This window comes from Onychomys torridus, chromosome 10 (assembly GCF_903995425.1).
Source record: "Onychomys torridus chromosome 10, mOncTor1.1, whole genome shotgun sequence".
NCBI classification, from domain to species: Eukaryota; Metazoa; Chordata; class Mammalia; order Rodentia; family Cricetidae; genus Onychomys; species Onychomys torridus.
The window spans coordinates 5,273,406-5,293,916 of NC_050452.1; positions in this window are offsets into that span (position 1 = coordinate 5,273,406).

Here is a 20,511-nt window from a genome sequence, read left to right on the forward strand (position 1 = left end):
TATTTGAAATTTTAAAATCTTGAGAAGAACTTAGGGCATAGACTTCATGATACTAATAGTGTACTATTATTAGCTTTAGTTTGTAAGCGAGGTAAAGAAGACACAGAAAGGGTACATCCACCAAAGAACACACTTTGTTCAAGGAACCTGAGATAAGTTTGTCTTTTCCATATAAAAATTTTAAACAAATTTTTAAATTTCTTTGTTTCAGATGGGATGAATCATTTAAAAAGCAACTGCTGATGCCTTTTCAGAATCTGACATCCATTTCAACCATTGACTTAAAACCACCCCCATGTCTAAGATTCATGTATTTGCAACTCCATTGTAATCCTTAACATAACATCTGTCCAAGTGCTCAAAGCTAACAATAAAACACCCAGTGATAACCTGTAGCCCACAAGTGCTGGTTTCCAAAATCTAACTGTGGAATTGTCAGGAATCTTGTGGACCCAATGCCAAATACACTTGTCATTAAAAAATTAAACTATTATACCTATACTTATATTAATATGTAGTAGGTACCCCAAACGATTACTTCTTAATTAGTTAATGAAGTTTTCCATTAGCCTTAGTCTGAGGCTGCTGATTCCCAAGATATCTTCATGGAAAGAGTCTATACAGCAGCATGCTGCACCAGTGTCACCACATTCTGTGATCTGTTGTTATCACATCCAGACCTTGGTGTCAGTCAAGGTAGGAGTGTGCACCATGAACACTGGGATTATAGTTAGGCACCATGCCTCTGTCCCAGTCCTGGCAGTGTGGAAGCCTTTGCTAGCACACCGAAATTCAAGCTTGCAAGCCTTTATTTCTTATACTTGCTGCAGCCCCCTGGCCACTGTGAATCTAACCCGGGGCTTTAGAGTGCTACTACTAAACCATCCCCCAGCTCAAATGTGATGCCCTTGATCTTTGCTTTAACAAAAGGGACCTGAACTACAGTTCATCCCCAGTAGCACTAATGTCCTGTTTATATTGTTCTGAATGGATTAAGCAATTTGGAAGAGAGGGAAAGCAAATATCATTTTGCTCAAAATCAGTTTGCACTAAAAGGATTAATTGAAAGACAGAGTCCACAAACTCTGTCTAAGATACAACTTTTCTTGGCTGTTGACCCACATGCCAATATGGAAAGAAATCAAGACTGGATCTTTCCATTTATTATAAATCAATGGATATATTAAAAAAAGGGATAGTCATTTATAATATATTTAATCAACTGTTGTTCACAGGGAAAACAAACAAAAAAGTGAGTTACATGATAGGTAAGCTCTCAGTAATTTGATATGAAATGATATGAAAAGGTTGAGAGACATGTGATTGCCTGTAACAGTTAACTCCATGGTGACAAGTGTGTGGAAGAAAATGTGAGCAGGATGAGAGTTTGTTCTGGGTTATGCATTCCAAATTAGTCTTTGTTTTTGGATATTTGCATTTTTTGGTTTTGTTTTGTTTTGTTTTGGTCTCAAAGTACACATCCCTTTACATTTCCATTCTTCATGCTGATGAGTAGTATAGATTTATGTTTCCATGTTGCCATAGGTGGTGGATCTGTGCCTCCAGGGAAGCAATGACATGGGATTGCTTACAAAAGACAATGAGTTATATGGTAGGCAGGTTCTCAGCATTTTGAGACTCCTTTGTTGCCACTGCCATCCTTAAGAATGAGTCCCATAGAAAGTCTGAGACGCCTTATATTAGCGCTGTGCATCCAGTGGGATGGAATTTATACTGGCCAAGGTGAAAACTAACAGAAATCTCACTTTTCACAATGGAAAGTTGATAAAGAGACTTCCCATATTAGCACTGTGCTTTCAGTGGGATGGAATTTATACTGGCCAGGCTGGGAAGATTAACAGAAATCTCACTTTTCACATTGGACAGTTGATGAAGGTCTTGTGCCAGTAGTTGAAAATATTTACTGCTTATTGGAAAATGTATTCTTGGAATTTAAAAATACTCATTACTTAGTGCTGAAACATTTTTATGTTTAGCCTCTGAAATATTATAGAAATTCATAACATTTCAAGAAAATTATTTTTAAACTTTAATTATTTTGAACTAGACTGTATTCAGGCATTTCAGAAAAGGATTCTTCTAATTGAACATTACTTTCATATTCTTAGAATAAAAAGCATATTATTCTATATATAGACAAGTCTCTCTTTATAACTATATGTGACCTATGTAGATAGCATGAAAGAAAAAAAAATACCACGTTTTAGATATGGATGCTAGGAGATTTGACATGGTCAAGGTGCAAAGCACACTGATAGCAATGAGATGAAATTGAGCAGGGTTATCAAAAGATTTTCAGAATTAATCTTTTTACACATGGAGATACTAATGAGTTTTTTTTTTTTTTAGGACAAATTACATATTGCTATTTAGATTCAAATAATAATTCATTTTATTTTTTTCTCCTTTAAATAAAAAGGAAGATTCTGTTAATATAAAAGAACAGTAGTGAAAACATGTGAAGGTGGTTGAGAGTGGTGGAGAGAGGCCCTGCATGAGATCCAGTATGTAGCTATGCTAGCAGGACTCACAGTTCCTGCCTTGGGCTGATAGAACTCTATTCCCAGGCTCATATCTGAGTTTGAAAATACAGCCTGTAGATTAAAAGTGTCTGCTTTTCTAGATTGTTAAAGATGTCTGGTATACTGCTTTAAGAAGAAAGTTTGTTATCATTTCAATTGAATTAGCATTGTGTGCTAGTTATTTGATGTCACAGTTAGAATTATCAGCTCTTAATACCTAAACAAAAGAAAAGAGCTAATAAAATCACTAAATATTTTTTCTTGCTTGTCACAAAGGCTAATAATTTCAGGTGTTGGCTAGTAATGATTGAATGTAAAAACAATTCAAAGATTTGTTAACTTGGAGGCTGGGGTGATGGCTTTATGGATAAGAGCACTTACTGCTTTTTCGGAGAACCCGGATTCTAGTCTTAGCACCTACATGTGGTCACAGCCAATTGTAACTTCAATTCTGGGTGATCTGTTGCCTCTTCTGACCTACTTAGGCTCCTACAGTGCAGGTAGTGCACATATGCAAAGACACACCCAGAAATAAACCCGTATTTTAAAAGACTCGTTAACTTTGTAATGAAAGTGAGTGAGATAGTAGATCTGACAATAATGACACACCTCGAAATTTAGTTTACTTTATTACCTGTCATTGTTACTGTGATATATATATATATGTATATATATATATATATATATATATGATATATGATATATGATACATGATATATTTCAAACTAATATTTGGACAGGTAACTGGATTATAAATAAATATATTAGTTCTCTGACTCTGGGATTCTGGGACAAATATGGAAGCTCCCTGAAATCTCTTTCCTCTCTAGAGTATGTGATTGTGTGATTTCAGAACAGAAATATCAGTTGTAACAGCCCACTTTCTTTCTAATTTACAACCATGTTTTATTCTATGATTTTTTTGTTTGATTTCTTTTAAATTCAGATACCATACACACAAATGACTCCCCTCCCCAAAAAGAACAGTCAAGACCACTAACCTGTGCTTAGAGGACAGGAGAGTGGCCACTCTCAGAGCTGGGTGATGGTGATTGGCAGGGAAGGAAGGACAGGGAGACTCCTGAGGCTTGTAAGGTTCTGTTTGTCAATCGAGGTGTTGATTATAAGCTTGTGTAAGCTTAATGAAAATTCGCTGAGATGTACATTTTCTGTAGGTATTATATTCTATAAAAGATTCTAAATGACAGTGCCAAATTAATCTGATATTCTAAGACTTCTTTAAAACTTTTAAAATTACATGTATTTTTGTGCATATGCTTTGTGTGTGTGTGTGTGTGTGTGTGTGTGTGTGTGTGTGTGTTCATGTGTGTGCTTTGCTCATGCAGGCACCTGTGCACAGTGTGCAAAGATCTGAGGACAGCTTGCAGAGCTGGTTCTTTCTTCCCCCTGTAGAAGCAGTGATCCAACTCATGTTCTCATTTGTGGCGGCAGGCTCCCTTATACACTGATCCATCTTGCTGGCCCGAGAGACTGCTTTTTAACAGCACATCTTAGGGTTTATTTTGCTTTGGCCTTTCTCCCTGAAACAGTAAAAGGGCAAGCTTGGAAAATTATGGTCTCAGGAGGATATCAGGTTCCGATTCTGTATAACTGATGAGTTACGAATTATTTTTCTTCACATTTTTTAATGGTTGAAACAAAATCAATGAGGAATAATATTCCTTGACACATGAAAATCATATAGAATTCAAATTTCATTTTCAGAAAAGTTTTCCGATGTTTATTCCTCAACAGTGCAGAAATAAATAGATAAATAAATAAATGAAGAAAAATCAATTCTAAAGTACTATCAGAATACAGTTTTAACACTTAGTCCTTGTTTGTTTCCTTAGCTCCTCTCTCTCTGTCTCTCTCTCTCCGTCTCTCCTCTCTCCATCTCTGTCTCTCTCTCTCTGTCTCTCCTCTCTCCATCTCTGTCTCTCTCTCTCTGTCTCTCCTCTCTCCATCTCTGTCTCTCTCTCTCTGTCTCTCCTCTCTCCATCTCTGTCTCTCTCTCTCTGTCTCTCCTCTCTCCATCTCTGTCTCTCTCTCTCTGTCTCTCCTCTCTCCATCTCTGTCTCTCTCTCTCTGTCTCTCCTCTCTCCATCTCTGTCTCTCTCTCTCTGTCTCTCCTCTCTCCATCTCTGTCTCTCTCTCTCTGTCTCTCCTCTCTCCATCTCTGTCTCTCTCTCTCTGTCTCTCCTCTCTCTCTCCGTCTCTCCTCTCTCCATCTCTCTCTGTTTGTCTTTCCTCAATCTGTCTCTTGCTGTCACCCTCTCATTTGCTCTCTAATGGTGGCTTTATTGTACATGTCTTCTTTTATGCCAGAATGACAGGACTGTAATATTTACTGCTTCTTTACCTGGGGGTCAAGGGCACATTTATATGATCACAGTTTAAGCAGTGTGAAGTCGGACACCAATTGCTGTAAGCTAAGTTTTCAAGCAAATTTCATCAGATTCAGTCCATGTGTGATGAATGCAAAAGCACCAGAGCCAGCAGCAGTGCTGAAAAATCTAACTTCCCTGAGGTTTTGTTATTTCTCCATCCCTTTCATCCTGCCCGGCTTTACCATCTTTTTGAAAAGATGTGTTTTGTGAGAGGGGTTGTTTTGCCTACATCTGTGTCTCTGTACCATTTGTGTGCTTAGGTCTAGGAGGTCAGAAGAGGGTGTCAGATCCTCTGGAACTGGAGTTACAGGTGGCTGTGAGCCACCGTGTTAGTGTTAGGAATAACCAGTGCTCCTAACCACTGAGCCATCTCTGCAGCTGTGGTTTTTAGCATCTTCATGGAGCTTGTCTGTTTGTACCTTTATAAAATTCTTGCTGATTCATAATGCCCTTAAGGCATTGTCTGGCAATCTGGTTAATATTTTGCCTTCTTTGTATGGCATCATGGCTGCCTTTTTTTTTTTTTTTGGAGCTGAGGATCGAACCCTGGTCCTTGCATTTGCTAGGCAAGTGCTCTACCACTGAGCTAAATCTCCAGCCCCCCCCCCCCTTTTTAAGAAGTAAGTGTTGGTGTGTCACCAGTGACCTTTGACCTTTCAGTAACTGTTGGAAGCTTTTGGCTATGAGTCAGCTTGCTACAGCTATTTGCTCAGCTTGGAGCAGACATCTGAGAGAAACACACACTGAGATTTCCTACAGGCTATGGGCAACTGTTCCTTTTATGTCTCCTGAATCTAGTACCATCTTACTCTTTCCTTGGATATGCTCAACAGTAACGAAGTGACCAGCATCAGCTATGTTGTTGGAAAGAATATTTGAGCCATTAGGAAGGGATAGCTTTGAGAGCTCAAGCAAAGCCTGGCCCTGAAGAGACCAAAGAGCTGAGATGGTGGAAGCTGCACTGCTCAGTGTTATGACGAAGTTTTATGCATTATAGTCAGAGGGGAAGCAGGGCTTCACTCTGCTGCCCTTCTTTGTTTTCTTGATATAAATGAAAACCTAGATCAGCATATCTACATGGTTTTGAATTTTGCAGGGTTAATGGCTAGGAAATGAAGTTTGGTGAGCCTGGAGAAAGGGGCTACACAAAAGCACTGTTTATTTCTCTTGAGCAGATCAGCCTATTGAAATTTTAAGCCTTTCTGCCCCCTCCCCTCCCACACCTCCGCCAACTCCCTGACTTAGAAACACGATGTGAATTTTTGATGACAAAATTAGAAAACAAAATGCCTTCAATTTTGAATGCAAGAACTGTTCTGGCTAGACACTTGAATAAACTGACTTTATATTTATGATGGATGAATGTAATATAGACACAGATTGTTACCTGCTTCTTCACTGCTGTTATATCCAGACGTGGTGATGAGGTGGGACAGCTTCTGAACTTGCGAATTCTTACTAATTTATCCCACAGTGAGAAGCAAGACAACTGTATCAACATGAGACTCACCTATGCCACCCAGTGAAAGTGTAGAATTGTCTCGGAATAGCCCTTACCTTAGGAATGGGACATGAAGTCCAGGATAGCCAAGAATTTCAATCTGGAGTTGGCTGTCTACTAGCCCTTCCCTCCTCTATACAGTGCTAATTCAGACAAATGCTCTAAATCCTCTCATCCTGAGCTTGGCAGTTTGCCAGATGTGGGGACATTAGCTTCTCATTAGCACCTTGTCATCTGCCCACAAATCCTTATCTAAGAACAAAGGTAAAGTGCCCTGGCCCATTTGTAGGCCTGGCCATGGAAAGAAAGTTCCTTACGATTTTATGAGTTAGAGGTAAAAGCAAAGTTTGTCTGATGTTTAGATTTCAGATTAATGGCGTGCTGGTCTGCAGCTTCATTGTGTAAGACAGAAAGTGCTTCTTACAGTTTGGGGTTCTAAAACTCACCTCTTATTTCTAAATCATCTCCAGGTGTTTTTCTTTTGTAAAATATTGTTGTTGTTGATATTATTATTATTGTTTGTATGACAATATGACAAAGTTGTAAGTTAATTAAAAGAAGGTCTATTCTGGCATGTAATTCTGAGGTAGACTGGGCAACAGAAGGAGTCTGTGTTGATCTAAGATTCTTTATGGTACCAAACAGGTGGAGACAAAATGTTCTTGTTTACACCCTCTTCCTCTTTTGTCTGATAGATCCTATCTTAGTCTCTTCATTGTTCCAAATGTGTGAATCTGTGAACATGTGCATCCAACAGAACTTTGAGATGGTATTCCCAAGTCTATCTTTGTAGTCCTTGTATCTGAGCCACCAATTATGATCACTGCCTAAACTAATCCTTTGGGTTGACAGCATACAGCTAACTCAGACAAGAGTTTGGAGTCTGAGGTTACCCTTAGTTATAGAAGAAACTGAGTAGCATTAACCTTAGTTCTGAAGACAGACTCATACCTGTCTTGACTCATACCTCCAAGCACTAGCAGAACTCAGCAGTCCCTGGAACTCTTGGTGCAAGAGACACTGAAGCATTTCTCACCAATAGAGGGCATGCACTTTCCTCCACAATGCTTACCACTTCGGACTTTCTCTGTTGGATAAGGCTATGAATGTGTGTATAAAAGGAATAGAATATTTCTAATTAAAAATGAGAAACAGCATTTTCAGCTTTGTCTCTGTCTACTCATGGATGAGAAGTAGATGTTAAAAGGGAGTACAATATGTGTTCCCTCTTACTATTTTAGGTTTTATTTAGCTAAGGTTTTTTTTACAACAAAGACAGAGTAACAAGAGAATACCATACAGATTTATTTAATGTAAATTTTATGTGAAACTTCAAAAGGAAATGAAGATCCAAGGAACAGTTGAAATTGTTTTTAGTGGGTTTAACGAAGAATATACAATGTACAGAGAGGCAACATTATACTGATAACATAGAGAAAATATCTGTTCGTTCAGAGTCTTTGTGATCGTGTGTCTTCAGAGATGGGGGTGCTCTTTTCCTTTAAGTATAGGAAGGTACCCCTCAGATAAGGGTCTTATGACCTGCTACTACTGTGAAATTCAGAGTTATCACATGTTACCAAGGAAAATGGAGTTTCCTGTTGGGGTTCTTAATGCCATTAATAAAAAATTAAGCATGGAGCAGGAAGAATGCTCAAGGAGTTTAAAAGAAAAAAAACACAGCAGGCAAATTGTAAATCTCAGCATCTCCACAGAGAGAGCCAGAACCAGAGAGAGCCAGAGAGAGCAAGCCATGTCATGTGAGTTAGTCATGGAGGTCAGCCACATGGCAAGGCCAGTGACTGCATGGCAAAAGGGGTAGGGAGCTTTGGAGTGATCCCTAGGAATCCCACAGTACCAGAAAAAGTGCATGTTATTGATTGATTTTGCTCTTTGACTCTTTACTCTTTTTGGGGGTGTGGGGGGCATACCAACCAGCTCCCAAATAAATCATACATGGAGGCTTATTCTTAATTATGAATGCCCGGCCTTAATTTGGCTTGTTTCTTGACAGCTTTTCTTAACTTAAATTACCCTATCTACCTTTTGCCTCTGGGCTTTTTCTTTTTCTTACTTCTGTATATACTTAGTTTCGTTCTTACTCTATGGTGGCTGTGTGGCTGTGTGGCTGGCCCCTAGCATCCTCCTCTCCTTGTTCTCTTGCTCTTTCTACTTTTCGTCCCAGAGTTCTCCTACATATTCTCTCTGCCTGCCAGCCCTGTTTACCCTTTCTCTTGCTATTGACTGTCCAGCTCTTTATTAGACCATCAGGTGTTCTAGAAAGGCAAAGTAACACAGATTCACAGAGTTAAACAAATGCAACACAATGTTTCACAGCATAAACAAATGTAACATATCTTATAGTATTCCATAACAAGCATACTTAGCCTCTGGCCTGAATGCAAGAGAAGAAAAAGGAGTTCCCCTCTTGAGTCAAGACTCGGGTGGGCAGATCCACCAGAATCTCATGGCTGCTCTGTGGTGATTGTACAGAGGCAAGGGTGCTGGGAAGGGAAGATGCATTGCCTCTCAGTGGGGCAATTCTTTCTCCTGTTTCTTTACTATGGATCTGCCTTCTGGAAGGCCCATTCCTCAGCTAGGTGATTGACCCGCCCATTGGGAATGTTAGATGTGCTTCCACTGTCTTTCCCAGTCTCTTGACCAGAATGAAACAGGAGTCTCTCAATGAGGCCTTTACCACTGATTTAACACTACTTTGGGCAAGTTCCCCAGAACCTTCCTGACTTCAGGGGAAAGAGCAGGGGAAGGTCAGGGAAGATCTCATACATGTATTGCCTCTCAATTTCTCCTGCCTAAATTGCTCACTATGCCAAGGTGTCGAACTTTAGAGTGGTAACATGCTCCAAATATCACCACTGTCTGTGAGAGTAACGGTTAATTGCTACATTTTGCAATTTCCACTTCAGTTCAAATTCTTGCCTGTCAACAAGCTTAATTTCTTTTAGGGCTGATCTGCTTAAGTACTTTGAATCTGTGCCAATCTGTGTCTCCAAACCCAATAATACACACTGGTTACAGAATATGAGGGAGTGATGAGATTGGTCAGTGTCCCCAAAGTCAGCCTGCTTTAGTATCATTTTTTTTTATAGCCCACGTAAGATGACTTCTACCTTCTAAAATTCTGAAAGGTTTTGGGGAACATTTAATCATCATTTACTGTATAGGAAGCAACGGATTGGAAGATGCCACAGTTTATATTTTAGGAAGTGCTGTTTCTGGGCTGGGGATGTAGCTCAGGAGTGGAGTTCTTGCCTGTCAAGGGAAATGTATTTTTTTCCTCTTTAAAAGTATTCAGAATGGGAAAATACAGCTGTGTGGAAACATTTTAAGTTTTCTGTTGGGGGCTGAAGCTCACTTCTAATCCTTTTGGAAAATCACCCCCACCCTTTGGTATGGAATAGGTTTCATGGCTTCTGTTTTACTTTTAACTTTCTCTGTGTTTGTGTTGAGAGAGGTCCTATCCTGATGCCTCTCCTAGCTCCCTTGCATAATTTGCAGTGGGTGCTTTTATGTTGACAAATCAAATCCAAGCCCCTGGATGCTGCAATCTAAGGACATCTGCCATCTGAATTTCATTTGTTTATGGCTCATAATGTATGCTGCAGGTTATAGACATTATATATCTTAAAGTATTAAGTAAAGAAAAATGAGTTCCTTAATATGCATCAATTGACTGGAAGAGAAGTAATGTTCATGTTGTTCACAAGAGCATCTAAGCAAAACCTGGTTTGGTGTTTTCCTCAAAGCACAGCTCTGGTGTTGTCGTACTTTAAGAAATATTACAGCTTGGTTACCTGGATACTGTTCAAATATATTTATTGACAAGGAAACCAAAATATATAGCATTCACAATTTGAGTTTCCAAATTCATAAGTATGGTTATCACAAACATACTTCATAACCCAGAAATGCATAAAAAGTGTTTAAATAATAGATGGAGATGACAGGTATCATAAACATATATGAAATGGATCTAGTCAAACTTGGAAAATTTTGAGATGTGGTTTCAATCATAGTATTTTTTGTTGTTGATTTTTATATATGATCTTAGGCAATTTTAGATTAAAGAGAGTGTCACCTTTAATTTATTGTCAGGTGGAAAGCACACTTATCCTGTACTCTGAGGATTTATCCAACTTAACTCTGTAATTGCTAGCAATATACAAGCTCATTATATCACAATTTGTTGTATTTGATGCCAGCTGTTATGGAGTTAATGGCAAAGTCAAAAGGAATGACATAAAGTACACTCTCATGTGAGCTGCAGCCATCTTAATGTCACCGTGGAAAATTAAGTCAGCACAGGAGCTCACTTTAGTGTTGTTTTATACCATTGTCAGGTGTCAAAAATAAGATTTTTCTCGCAAAAATATTGCATTTAGTATTTTGCTAAGTATTAAAATTTTGCCTCTACTTTAATGTTCAAAAACCCCTCATATGTATTTTCTTCTGAAAGTTGTGGTTTGGAAAACCTGGGAGTTCAAATTCTGTTTTCTGTTCATTGAAATGGGGTTGAGAATACAAAAACAAGGAACAAATGTGCTTTTAATGGGTTATGTGTCAGTATTTTCTCCTTTTGGCTGGGGAATTTCCTACTTGTATCTCGGCAGTGCTTGTGCTTCCTAAGGAGGGAGGGGCTGCACAGTACATAAATGAATCCAAGAAGAAAATTCTGAGATTAAAACAAGCATGTTTTCCTTGCAATTTGAAGAGTTGTGCCTGAAACAACCATGAAGTATTTATCCTGCTAATGGCTGCGGTGGTTGCTATTATTATCTTCACAATTTTGATAGAACAGATCAGTTTTCCTCAGGCCATCCCCATATCAATGGATGTTGGCATTTTTTGCCACATTTGTAATATCCTTGTTGAAAAACTTTTCTCGATTTGTAATCTGTAGCTTTTATTTTTGCTAAGTATATTATTTCTGGTACACAGAATATACAGTACCTGATAAGCTTCATAAAAGTGAACAGATGTTAAAAATATAATAAACTATTTTTATTGGTAAGAATGCTTAAGTCATTTCTCATCCTAGCCTGATTGGAAATATTTATAGCAATGATGTTTACATATTTTTTTGAATTTGTGTATTTTACTTGAGAAAAACTCACTCTCCATGGTTGTGTGAAAGGTAAAGAGAGTAAAATGAACATCTAGGAAACCATCCACTAGCAATTCAGTCCAGCTATTATCAGTACTTAACTTTGTTTTTGTTTTTTTTCAAGTTCACCTCATATGACATTTCATTATTAGATTAAAAAAAAAAAAGTTACTCACCAGATATTAAAGGATGCAATTGGTTTCAGTTCAGGCAGGTTGTAACTGCATTTTAATTAGCCTAAAACATATGCTTCCATTTATTGTATTACGTGGAGTACATCCTATCCCATTTAGCTGAGTATTGAGGACTATTGTACAATATTGTGTTCAGGCTAAAACAATGAAATACTAATTGGATCCAGTAAAATAACTGTAACGTTTCCGATTCCTATTAGGCAGGTTACGTAAATTAGGCTAATATAAAATGGTGCTTAATAGAACTGCAAATATGGTGATGATACATTCAGACCGGAGCGATAGCGAAAGGGGGTTTTGGAGGAAATCAAATACATTTGCATTACAATAAAACATTTCCTGCTGTGAGGGCTCCTGCCAGGCTAGAGAAAGCACCGCTCCCCGCACAGCTCCCTCTTATTTACATCGGAACGCGTCCCAACCTCTCCCAGTCCCTAGGAGCACTTGTCTAGCCTGATGGAGGATAACCTGCAGTTTTAAATCTGTTGATGAATATAGTCCTTTTATTATTTTGTCGAGTATCCTGTCTGAGATCTTTATGTTGCGATGAGGGAACATTTCTCTTTATGTTAGTATGTCCTTTTATGATGTGAATGCGTTGTCTGGACACTAAAATAACAACTGCAATCATTGGGTTGGATTGGTATTTTCTATTTAAGCTGCAAAATGTCTTGAGTTTATTTCCTTCTCTTCAATTATTCATCACTGACCTGGATATTTGGGACATTTCCATATACTTTAATCATCCTGAAATGGATTTGAATGGAAAAGTGTTGATAGCCTCTTCCTTCAGTGTCTCATCCCTGTTGGACTTTCTTACAAGCTTGAATAACAGCCACATGTCATCTTTTAAATGAAGAAATTTGAGAAACTGACACCAGGGTGCAAACCGATAGAAGAGCCTTTTTCTAAAGTCCTTCCAGGGCAACACTAATTTCATCTCTTCATTAGCAGTCCCCATGGCGAGTTTGTGGAGGAACGGAGTCCTTTCCAGGCTGAAGAGCTGTTTCTAGGGAGGAGATTTTTGAAGCTGCCCCTCAAAGGAAAAGTTGCCCAATGAAGTGGGAAAGGGACTACATTCTCCCTTGCGAACACACTGATAAAAGAGCTTTGTGCTGAACTCACAAGCACCCTTGAACCTTGCAGTTTGCTCCCAGCGCTCAGATCGCAGCGATTCTGTGAAATGGCAGAGAGAGAAGACCATTCTGGGGCCTAGCATGCAAATGAGCAAGCCATGTAAAGGAAAGAAAATTTAAATCCTCTCTATTGTATTCTAAGCAGGTTGCTAGCCAGCCTTTGTGGAACTGGTGTAAAAATGAATCTCATCTCCTCCCTGGCATGAAAACTAAAAACATACTTTATTTTCCTCACTCACAGCAGCAGTTTTTATGCAGTTTTATCTTCAAAATGGGGTTTTTGTTTTTCCTAGGAGTTTAGTGTGTAACATTTTCATTCATGATACCAATTATTTTATCTGCATCCGTGCCTCTGATTTGGACCTTAATCTCTCCGAGATGTTTAGTTGTGGAATTTGTTGCCTCATTTATATTCACAGATAGTTCTCCCCATCTTTTAAAATGTGTTGGAATTAATACTATTTGCTTAAAGGTACTGCTGTTTAAAAAGATCCTATATCTTATGGGGCATGCACTCCTGGTGAAGAGGAAGCCAGAGAAGGATCTCCAGATTCAAATGTCTTCTTTTCAGCCTTCAACCGAGAAGAAAGGGATTTTCATCCAGATGTAAACGATGGTAATTGTGCAGCAAAGCAATGAATGGTTCTTGCCAATGGGACTGTGACTGGGAAATGTGAAAAGGGACCCTGGTGTTAAAGAAAGTCACCAGCCCTGGGCCCCAGGTCAGACTCACTGAAACAGCCTGTGTCTGTGTTGATCCACTCAAAGCACAAGAGTCAGCCAGCCAGCCTGGTTCTTTGCCCATAGAACCTGTTCATTCCTTGCCCAGCTCACCATCAGTGATAAGGAATGATCTCATGATGTGCCCAGCTCACCATCAGTGATGAGGAATGATCACATGGTGTGCCCCTTCACCATCAGTGATGAGGAATGATCTCATGATGTACCCAGCTCACCATCAGTGATGAGGAATGATCACATGGTGTGCCCCTTCACCATCAGTGATGAGGAATGATCACATGATGTGCCCAGCTCACCATCAGTGATGAGGAATGATCTCATGGTGTTCCCCTTCACCATCACAGTGAAGAGGAGAGATCACGGGATCTGCTTCACTGCTGTTTCTTAGAGAGAGACTGCAGAAATCTTCCCATATATCTATTTTTCTTTCCTTTTCTCATTTTTAATTGAAATAATTCTGTGAAAATAGAATTTCAGGTGGAAGGACTAAGCGCAACCGAAGAAGTGTTGTGTTCTCAAGTAACTTCAGTGTTTTCCTGTTAAAACAACAATTGAGGCTCCAGGCACATTTGCTGCTATTGCAGAGGACATGAGGTCACTCCCAGCACCTACCTCATAATAGCTCCATGGGGTCCATGACCACTTTAGATCTCCATGGGCACCTGCACTCACCTGGTGGACACCTCACACACATAAATTAAAAATAAATAAAAATAAAAATGTGTTTTAAAAGTAAAAATAAAGCCCATCAGTGGTGATGAATGCCTTTAGTCCCAGCACTTGGGAGGCAGAGGCAGGAGGATCCCTGAGATGGAGGCCAGTCTGATCTACAGAGTGAGTTCCAGGACAGCCAGGGCTACATAGAAAAATCCTTTCTTAACTCCCCCCGCCCAAAAAAAGGTTTTAAAAAAGTTGTTGATTCAATAATTCCTGTTGCCTGCATTCTTGCATTGATAACATCTGACATGACCCTGGAGCGATGTCAGACCCTGGAAACAGACTGCCATCATCCTCAAACCCTTGTTTGTGAATTTATGTATATCTTTGTGTGTTTATTGTGTGTATGTGGTTGTAGTTTCAAGCAATTTTACCAAATAACTTTTTAAAAGCCAAGCAGTGTTGGCACATGCCTTTAATCTCAGCACTTGGGAGGCAGAGCCAGGAGGATCTCTGTGATTTCAAGGCCAGCCTGGTCTATAGGGCGAGATCCAGGACAGGCACCATAACTACACAGAGGAAACCCTGTCTTGGAAAACAAAAAATAACCAAGGTCAATAGCTTTAAAAAATGGCAGTATTGTACTGAATCTCTCATGAGCTCAATTTTGAATGATAGACATTAAGTAGGTTACTATTATTTTGCTTGTTGTTTCCTTCTTTCTTTTTTCTTTTTTTAACAAAACAAACTCTTCTTAGACATAATAAACATCCAGTGTTTAGATACAAAAGAGTACATTTGCTAGATATTATTATAGCCAAGATAAAAGCCTACATAGTTAATTAATATAATTAGATTTTTATCACAATTCAGATATTAATATTTAATTGCACCTAGAATTATAATTTTTAACCTTTCTCTTATATACATGCTCACAAATAGACATAAGCTTGCTGTAACCCTGTTTTTATCTCATTGATTAGTAATCTTTTAGGTGTACACACATGTATAAATAACTACACAATCCAATTACATAGATTTATAGACTACAAATGCTTTTGATCAGGGGTCAGCAAACTCTTTTAGTACGGGGAACTGGGAGTAAATATTTTAAGCTATGTGGGCTACACTGTCTGTAATGCAATACTCAACTATGCCCTCATAACAAGAGGGCAGCCATAGACCATGCATAAATGGATGAGCATGGGTATGTTACAATAAAACTTTATTTGTGGACACGTTTGGATTTCATATAATTTTCATGTGTAATGAAATACTATTTTTCTTTCTATTTTTCTTTCAAGTATTTAATAATTGTAAATCCATTTTCAATCTACAAGCTTTAGTAATACAACCTAAATGGTACACTTGGCCAGCAAGATGTAGCTTTAGATCCCTGTACCTCCCAATACAAAGGTGACGAGCTCAGCTAATAGGAAAGTGAGGTCATGCTTTTACTGATGGATGAGCATGCAAGTTTTCTGCATCCTCATCTAATCTCATATTCTTCTCCTTTGAGAAACCATAGACCAGTTGTATGGGGGACATTATATGCTACTTTGAGGGAAAGATTGTAGAGCTGTGGTCCAGTAACAGTAGACTGCTTTATTTTCCTTCTCCTTTAATGTTGCATTAAAGGGAACAACTGAGGTTCCTAATTCTTCCCTCCTCTTGTCATGGATATATTAGCAGCACATGATGCATGCTAATTATAAAGTTGGCTGTAACAAGAGTTCCTCTTGTGAATCCATTTAAGAACTGATTGTTTACTATCTTTTTCTGTAAGTATAAAATTTTAATTATGCCACTGACAGGAACTGTGCGTGATACAGTGGTCTACATTTATCACTGGGAGAGGGCCAGTTGCAGAGCTGTTTGACTTTGGAGAAATCCTGATGCGTTTGCAATGTTGAGCAGCAGGTGCCACATTATTATGTACAGAAAAGCAATTAGGAAGCATATTGGATGAATGGGGAGTGCATTAATATTAGCAAGTACATTTGTCAGTGGTTTTGATGCGAGTCTTTTTCTTTCCTTTATGCAACATTAAGATTGTGGCTCTCATAAATTCTCCCCTTAAATTGCCATCTGTTCCCTTGTCAGGCAGTAGTGAGGTAGAGGAAAGTTTTCTTGACAAAAATGAAAGGAATTTCTTTTATTTAAAATCGAAGAAAAATGGCCTATAAAAAGTTCCAGAATTGTAGGTTGTGTGGTTCGGCTTTGCCTGTGTTAAGTAATTACCTTTGAATGTAACATTAACTGTAGAAGCCTTTGATTTTTACACATTGCTATTTTTTCCCCAGTCATTTCATGTATTTTTAAATTCAATAGGAGAGAGTTATAATTAGATTAATGCAATGACAACCAGCAATTGGCCACTCGGATTAAGAAGTTTGAGAAAGGAATTGCTGTTTTTCTATTGTGGTGCATCTTTCTCATATTTCTGGTTCAGCCATGATCCCATCCTGAAAGGACTTAAGGTTAAGCAGTGGAATACCACCGTTCTTTAACTCTTGACTATTTCTGAAATAACCAGCACTCAACATAATCACTTGCCTCTTCACTTTTAGCTCAATTAGCAATCTCCACATTCCTTTGACATTCTCTACATAACAGTTCATTTTATAACAGACTCACATTATCTTTGTGACAAACACCAATGTATATTGATACTAAATTTTCTAAAATTGTCATTAACTGAAAAGCACCAGGAATATGTGATTCTGATTAACGGCTTTTTCTGGTTAATTGAAAAGTATTACAGTTCCTTTAACTCCAAATACTTAATTGCAAAGTTTTTTTTTTTTTCATTCACTTTAAAAAATTCAATCATCATTAAGTTTTTTTTTTTTTTTTATGTACTTTCTCACTGGTTTGTATTCCACACATTTTCAAAACTGCATAGAGAAAATAAAGGCTTAACATTAGCTCTGTGTCTGGTAGTACACTCATGTAATCCCAGCACTGTGCCCTGGGATATGAGGCACTGACATGGAGGATGATGAGTTTCAGGCTAGCCTGGGCTACAAAGAAAATATTCTGGCTGGGGATAGGTGGCTCAGGTGGTAAAGCACTTACTGTGTAAGTTGAAGGACCTGCCTGGGGGGTGGGGCTGGGGCTTGGTCGGGGGTTGGGGAGCAAGCAGACTGGAAGATCCCAGGGGTTCACTGGCAGGCAGTCTAGTAGACAAGGTAAGATTCTGCTCAGAGAGATGCTGTCTCAGAGAATAAAGCAGGAAAACCAGTGAGTAAGACAACTTGACCTGGATCTCCAGCCTCTTGCATCCACACACATAGGCAAGTAAGTGCATGCTCTTATACACATATCCCACAGACACCCAGAGAAAATAAAATAATAATAATAATAATAATAATAATAATAATAATAATAATAATAAAGAAAAAGAGGAAGCAGGGCCAAAATGAAAAACCAAAATAGCAACAAAAATTAAAAACTAAAAATTGTGTTAAACTTGTACTTCATTTTGAATGTAATCTTATTCTAAAAACTGGCTAATATTGTCTGCCACTGTAAGTGTTTGGGATGTTAATAATAGATGTTTAACTGACTATGGTCACAGAACAGATGGAAAAGACTTGTATAATAAAGGTTCATGGCTAAGGTGCCTATAAAAAAATTGACGGACTTAGAAGAGAAAAGCATATATGTTTATTTAATAAAAGTTTTATGTGACATAGGAGACTTCACAAGGAAATAAAAACTCAAAGAAATAGTTTAAAACTATGTTTTGTACTGTTTGATGGTTTTTGTACTGTCATCCATGTGGTCCTGTTGTCTATAGACTGATGGAGACTGGCTCAGGCCCGGCTGCCCAGCCTCATTGTGGGTGTGCATGCTCAGGGATGCAGAAGTGCCATTACTCTGGAGACGGGCATCTCTCGCATATGGGTCTTAGGAACTACTCCCTCCTTTGCTCTGTGAGCTCCTTTAGGGAAGAAAAGGAGTTAGGAGGGGATCCAGGAAACCTTCTTGCTTCTGGAGTTTGCAACATGATGGGGAGGCATAGTACTTTGACTTGACGCTGCAGTCTTGAGTATCTTGAGAAGCGTGGCTCTCCTCAGGCAGTGATTGCAGATGTGAGCTGACCTCTGTTCAGGTTCCTGGAGCTAGGGAGGATGCTGTGCATTCAACCTGCAGACCTGAGAGGACAATAGGACTAAGGAGAGGAGGTGGCTAGAGTCAGGACTAGCCATTTGCCATCCGATTTCATATGAAATTCAAGCAATTAATTCTTAGTTTATCATTTGAAATATGCTGGGGGGGGGCGTTTGGAGAGGTAGCTCAGAGGTTACCAGCACAGGCAGCTCTTCTAGAGGACCTGGGTTCAACTCCTAGCACCACAACTGTCTGTAACTCCAGTTCCAAGGGACTTGACACTCTCTTCCAGCCTTTGAAGGTACCAAGAACACACACAGTGCACAGATATACATGCAGGCTAAATACCCATACACAGGAAGTAAAAAACAAGAGTAGAAATCCCACAAGCTCAGGCATTGTGTCTGCTGGCTACCATGATTCATTGTCCTAGCTGACTCATGCAGACTGGAGCTTGTATCTTTAGTGTCCACCAGTTCTGATTCAATTTCTTAGGTACTTGTCTACTCTCTTGGAGCCCAGATATTTATATATCGTATAATAGGGCAATATTAGAGATACCTTGATAAACTTGTATTTTGTGAATCCATTTATTCTGTCTATTTGGTTTGGGCTTGATTAGTAATATCTGTACTCTATGACTTGAGTATTTCCAAGTTTTCTTGGTCGTGCACAACTAATTTCTTTTACAACTCATATTTTCCGATGACTGCAATATGTTAGATATTGTTCTTCAGTGTAATTACCCATTGACTCTCACTGTCTCATTTAAGATGCCTGTCTGAAAAAGGAAAATCTATGTCTTGTAATGTGGGTGTGATTACTTTATGACCTTTCATTCTCACACTCGACAACTAGCACGTGCCCCATATACTGTCAGGGATCAAGTGAAAGTACAGCACATAAACCACAGCGAAAGGATGGCCACTCCTTACCATCACTGCACTGGACATTTACACTCATCCAACCTGCTCTTACCAGCCAGAGGGACAGGTAGTGTTCATGTGGGTTTGGGGACTCTGACTCCCTCTCAGACTTCCAGCTCTTCCACAGGAGGAAGCGGAAAAGCAAAGGAAAACCTACTAGCTCTGGACATTGGACATGCCCCCCCCCCCCCCCCCCCCCCCCTCCGCTGTGCTCTCAGTTTGTTAGCAGCAGTCTCTTAGCCCTAGTTAACCCACGTGCAGGCCTGGGTTTCATTCTGGGTTTCATCAAACCTGCAATTTACTTGGTCAGCATAAATGAATTCTATGCAGTCTTTCTTGCTGACTTTCTGTCCAGAACACCTTTGAGGTTTTTGTTTTGTTTTGCTTTGTTTAAACCACACTAAACAGAAGGAGGTCATGGAGCAAGAGTGCACGGGTCTGGGAGCTTCCTTTATGTGAGTTTGTTAGGTAAGTTTAGGTCAGTCATTCATTCAAACTAGACCTTTACTTCAAAATGAGGGAGCTAGCCTTTGATATTTACTAAGTCCCTTTCTGGTTTAGGGTTTTATCTCTGTCCCATATCATTCAGAAAGTCTCTGAGCTTCATGCTCTGTGGAGCTCAGTCTTCAGTTCCTGTAGCCTGCATGAATGTCCACATGACTCAGGGGTCTCTGGGTTCCAGTGCCCATGTGGCAGTGCGCCAGCTGTGTGAACAAGATCGGTAGATTCGCCTGCTGGGCTTCTGCCTAGCTTACACAATGAAAGGACAGGCTCTACTCTGCCGTCTTCATGGGGCACAGAGGAGGCCAGACCTGAGAACTTTCTATAAACTGAGACCAATGCTTGTCATGAACTCAATCTGGTCTTTACTGTCCAGTTCCTTGTTTGGGGGGCAGCACTGGCAGCTCCTTGTTCTGTCTGTTCACTGGTCATGTCTTGAAAGCCTGAGGCAAAGGCTGAAAGTCACAGAATCTCAGGTGGGAAAATGAGAGCCATAGTTCTCTAGGGTGTTAGACATAGAAGAGTTTAGGGACTCCCCAAACACTTCTCAATCCTTCCACTGAACAAAGTTCAATGGGAAGATATTTGAACATCGAAGGCCCTGGAAGGGCTAGGGTAACATGACTCTATTGCTTAAAGTCTGGGAAGAAAAGGAAGTGTTTCAAAATGTGAATGCCAGGT